The sequence below is a fragment of the Frankliniella occidentalis genome, unplaced genomic scaffold (assembly GCF_000697945.3).
Source record: "Frankliniella occidentalis isolate FOCC.00 unplaced genomic scaffold, Focc_3.1 Scaffold48, whole genome shotgun sequence".
Taxonomy (NCBI): Eukaryota; Metazoa; Arthropoda; class Insecta; order Thysanoptera; family Thripidae; genus Frankliniella; species Frankliniella occidentalis.
The window spans coordinates 1,459,030-1,463,767 of record NW_026267178.1 but is presented as its reverse complement, the minus strand read 5'-3'; the positions used below and the strand labels follow the sequence as shown (position 1 = coordinate 1,463,767).

At 51.4% G+C, this 4,738-nt stretch overlaps 1 protein-coding gene across 1 annotated transcript in view; it reads right to left on the bottom strand.

The window, feature by feature from the left end:
- Positions 1 to 4,738, bottom strand: part of LOC113210692 (calcium/calmodulin-dependent protein kinase kinase 2) — a gene marked incomplete in the record, with an annotated part of 22,842 nt that overhangs the window by 15,888 nt on the left and 2,216 nt on the right.

Here is a 4,738-nt window from a genome sequence, read left to right as displayed (position 1 = left end):
GGGGAGGGGGCTAGGTGTTGGTAACTGGCGGCGAGCAAACAAGACGCTCCAGTAAATTGCGCGCGACTGCAATACAGTGCGGGGGCCGGCGGCCCGGCCAGACATAATGTACCTGCCTGCGCTGGAGGCGGCTGGAGGCTCCAAGCGGCCCGGCTGGCTCCCACCCTCCTCCAGCCCTGCGGCGGCGCCTGCTTGTTGGCCGAAAGAGCATTTCTGCTTGCTCTATAGAGTTTCCAGGAGGTCGCCTTTCGTTCGGGGGATAGGCCCGCTGCTCCGTCGTAGGCGCGATCGGGTTGAAAATATCTCGAGTAAAAGAGGGCTTTGAAAAAATCGGAGCCATAATGAATCGAAAGAAATGTACAGAAATGTGTTTTGTTTTTCGTATTTCTCAATGAAGCAAACAGGCGCACACGCACTAAAAACCATCTTTCTAACAAAGAAATTTTGTTTCCTGAAATTTTGTTTCAATTGGAAAATAATCTTTTTAAACTTGTCAAAAAAATCATATCGAAAAGCGTTTCTTTGATTTCTGCTATGAAATTTTCGTACTGGTAAATAAAAATTCTTTAAGCCAAAGAACTGCTTTTCTGGGTGCGGTGCATAGCAAAGCACCATCACCAGGACACGGATTTTGGTGTAGGGCCACCACGACGCCACCGCTCCTGTCGTCGTCTTTCTTCTCCTTCATCTCTCTTCGCCGTATTTTCCTTCTCCCCCCCCCCCCTCCTCCGCATAAAACCGCGCCTGCTCTGTTGGCTCTAGAGCGGCGGCTTGAGCAGACCGACGGGAGTGACAGACGGAGGGGCTGAGGCTGCCACTTGTGCCCCACTTTGGCGGCGAGGTGCACGTCAGGGCGGATGGGTACAGCGCAGCACCCTCCTCCTCCTGCTCCTGGAGACCGGCCTCCTCCAGTGTGATTGGAACAACGGGAAAACCTTTCAGCCGCCACCAGAGGCCAGAGCGCGCACCGCGCAAGCTAGACTGCTTGTATTTTCCGTGTCGCTCTTTTCTTTTTCTCTCTCTCTCTCTCCGCGGCGCATTAAATTAAATTCGCTCGCCTCTCATCTTGTTCCACGTCAACACTCTCTCACTCCGCCTGCTGCGCGCGCGCCCGCCTCGCACCTGCCTCTCCGTGTGGCTCACACCGCTGCCGCTGACTGGCTGCTCCTCCCCTCTCCCCGCCAGACCAGGCTGCTTTTAATTTGTACCCTCCGGGGAAGCCCCGACCACCACGCCACGCCACGCCAGCGGGTACTGGACGGGGACGCCCTCGTGCCTTTCAGGGCCGGGCTGCGGCTGTGCGGCGCGCTTTCATCGCGACCACCACCACCACCAGCACGCCCGGCGAGGTGAGACCTGGTCTCGGTCTCGGTCGTTCATATTCCCCCCCAAAGCCACTTCATCACCCGCTCAGGAGCCTCAATGACGGTGAAAGAGGCCTGTGACTCATACCTTTTTTTTTCGGGGGGTGTGGGGCGAAAAGAGGGGGAGTGCTCTTCGGTCGGTGCCGTAGTAGGCGAGAAGCCCTGCTGGAGTGTGAAAGTACTCTCTCTCTCTCTCTCTCTCTCTCTCTCTCTCTCTCTCTCTCCCTCCCTCTCTCGCCCCCGGGCACCCTGGCCCAGCGCCAGCGCCGCGAGGATAGAGAGATATTTGCAGCACCGTTATTGGCAGCGCCCCGGACCGACCGGCACAGACCAGATCCAGCGGGGCAAATTTGTCGCCTCCGAAATCCTTTCTTCGTCCTCGCGTCGCAGTTCCTGAATTAGTTAGAGAGGGCGGAGGGAGCTGATGGGAGACAGAGGAGAAAGAGATAGTGCTTTGTCCAACAACAATAATAATAAAATAAAAAGAGAAGGTCGCGTGGAGGGAGATTAATAATCTAAAATTCACTATCGAACGGGAGTATCCCATGCTTATTGTGTGCCGTAAGTCGCAATCCGCAAGATATCAGCTGGAAAATGCGCCCGTCATTCGCCCTTGTTCCAAAATTGCCAAAATTCGGCCGATGCAAGTTCTCATAGCGCCTGGTAGGTAGGCAACATTGTGCCTGCAGCGCATGCGCGTTCTGCGGGTTTGCCTACCCCGAGTTTCGCAGGCGCTGAGGCTTGAGCTCCCGTCGTCATTCATTCTGCCGAATGAATCTGAGAGAAACGGACGCACTTCCTAGACCACCCCTAATAAGGGCACGAGGGCACCACCGGTTGATGAATCGACGTGGACAACCCACGCCCGTCTCAGCCAGAGAGTGGTGGCGAGTTCTCTGCCGCGGTGGACTGCTCGCGTGGGCAGCCCAACCGACTCGGCACTCAGCGAGTGTCTTCCACTTGCAAGACGAGTTTCCGAAACGGATTTCAAACTTGTCTGATTACCGCGCGCCACCGCGGATCAGGCGCTGGGCAGGCCGCGCGGAGCGCCCGGACGGAGGGCAGTAGTGACGGGGCAGTGACGGGGCAGTCGTGACGGGGCTGTAAAGGGGCAGTGACTAGAGTTGGAATATTCCACATTTTTCCGGAAAATTCCCGAAGTCTGGGAAATTTTTAATTTTTTACTCGGAATTTTTTTTCGGAAATTTTCCTGGAACTTTACAGGGTTTTCAACCCTGGCAGTTACGGGACAGTGACGAGGAGCGTTGGGGGCGGTGCCAAGGGCGTAACGCGTTGGGCCCCACGACACCTGTCGTGCAGGTGTCTCCACACTCGGCGGCTCCTAACTTGGCGCCCGTGCCCCAACAAACTACCAGAGTAGTTTGCGGGCCGCGTGATCCGCGTCCCGAACTGGCCAGCAGCGCGAGGCCCGCGAGAGAGGAGGGCTGCCGAGTGCGGCCCGCGAAGAAATGGACCGAGATAGTTGCCAAGAAGAGTTTCGGCTCGCTCCTGCCTGATTCCGACGACATGCCCATCCCTCCCGCCCCCCTTCCTCTCTTCTTCTCCAGCCCACCCGATCCTCTGCTCCGTCTGCCGTCAGAGGAGAGCAGGTGGTGTCTCGCGCCAGACGGGACAAAACTCCCCCAAAAAAGTAGGTTTCCAAACAATTCATACGCAATAAATAAGTCGTGATTCATTTTCTAAAAAAAAAAAGCCGTTCAAGTTCACTTCAGTATAATTATCATCAAAGTTAACAAAAACTCTTTCAATCGAGCTTCATCGAAGTTCAAAAATAAAGATACAATTTCTCGTAGGGTACTATTTCCTGGGTAACTCCAAGGCCCAGCAGCAGCCCTTCCCTTCCTGCTACGTGACACGCCCCACGCCCCAGTAATGAGATATCAGGAAAGGAGCAAAGCATTAGTCCGCCATTTGGTTTGGAGACGTGATGCCGGCTGGCGGCGCGGGGTCACGAGTAGGGCGGAGAAGAAGTTGGGATGGGGGAGGACGTGCGCGACTCGCCCGAAAGGATCTGCACTAGCGTGAGGCCGTGCAGAGACAGATAGTCAGAGAGTTGTCCTGCTACGCTACCGAGTAATACCAACCAGGGGTCCGCATCAGGATTTTTCGAAATTCCTATAGGAATTACAAGTCTGTGGTAAATTTATAGACTTTCGGTAAATTTACCAGACATTCGAAGGTAAAAGTACACTTTTTTGGTATTTTTACTATACTGTTCCTGTAAAATTACCAAAATGGTAATTTTACATAAAATGTGCAGGAAAATTACCATAGTCTGTAAAATTGCCCCACCACTTCTGTAATAAATTTACCAAAACCTCTGTAAAATAACTAATATTTTTAACAGTGTACCAATTGATTGTTAAAAAAAATTGTTAGAGGGGTGAAAACGGCATAATTTTGGTTATGAAACTTAAGTTTGTCATTAAAAATCAGCAAGTGACAATATCAAGAAATTCTTGTGACGAGTTTTAGGTATTCATATGGCTAACTTACAGGAAAAGTTTCGGCATTGTAGTGCAAACCATTACCGAGAAATCTTGCGCGCAAGAATTTTAACTGTTTTGTAACACTTTACTAAAATTGTCGTTCAGGGTGACTCTTGAGAGTTAGGATACTTTTTAAGGCTGGAAAATGGTCACAATAGACCAATAGTTAAATGCTTTACCTCGTCCACAGTCCCACACTCACCATATCCCTACAGGACACTTAGTTTTAGAGCACTAGAATTGACAAAATTTTGTCCTGACCCCCCTTAAACATGTTGTTTCAATCACGAATATTTTTGTTCCTCAATTCAAGAAAACTATCTTCTACTTTTTCTTGATGCTAGAAAAATTATTCTTGGCTCGCTGAAAAAAACTTTTTTGTGGGTTCACCGTAAGACAGACGCTATGCGTAATACAATAACCACAAATTATTACACGAAGCCCGCACATTATAATACAAACATAAAAATTGCCAGAGAAAACATCCTCGGTGGCGAAGGGCAAGCATTCAACCGCAGGGCAGAAACAAGAGAAACAAACCTTTGCGGGGCTCGGCTACGCTCCTTTCGAGCCAGAGGCCCGGGAGCACCAGCGCGCATGAGAGCTTCCCTTCGGTTCCACGAACAAAAAATGTAGCAACAGCCCCTCAGCCCCTCTCGTTTAGCCATCGATAAGATCGGCACCACCCTGCTGAACTAACTCCTCCCGACTAGCTTTGCAGCTGCTGCATGATCCCTCCCCAAAACTCCCTCGTTATATCGCGCTGGATCTATAGGAAGAGAAAATTTATGCACCATTCATTCCACGAAATGAATTTTCCCACCGTGGCAGATTTTCTCTCTGCTTTTCTCCATATTCCGTACC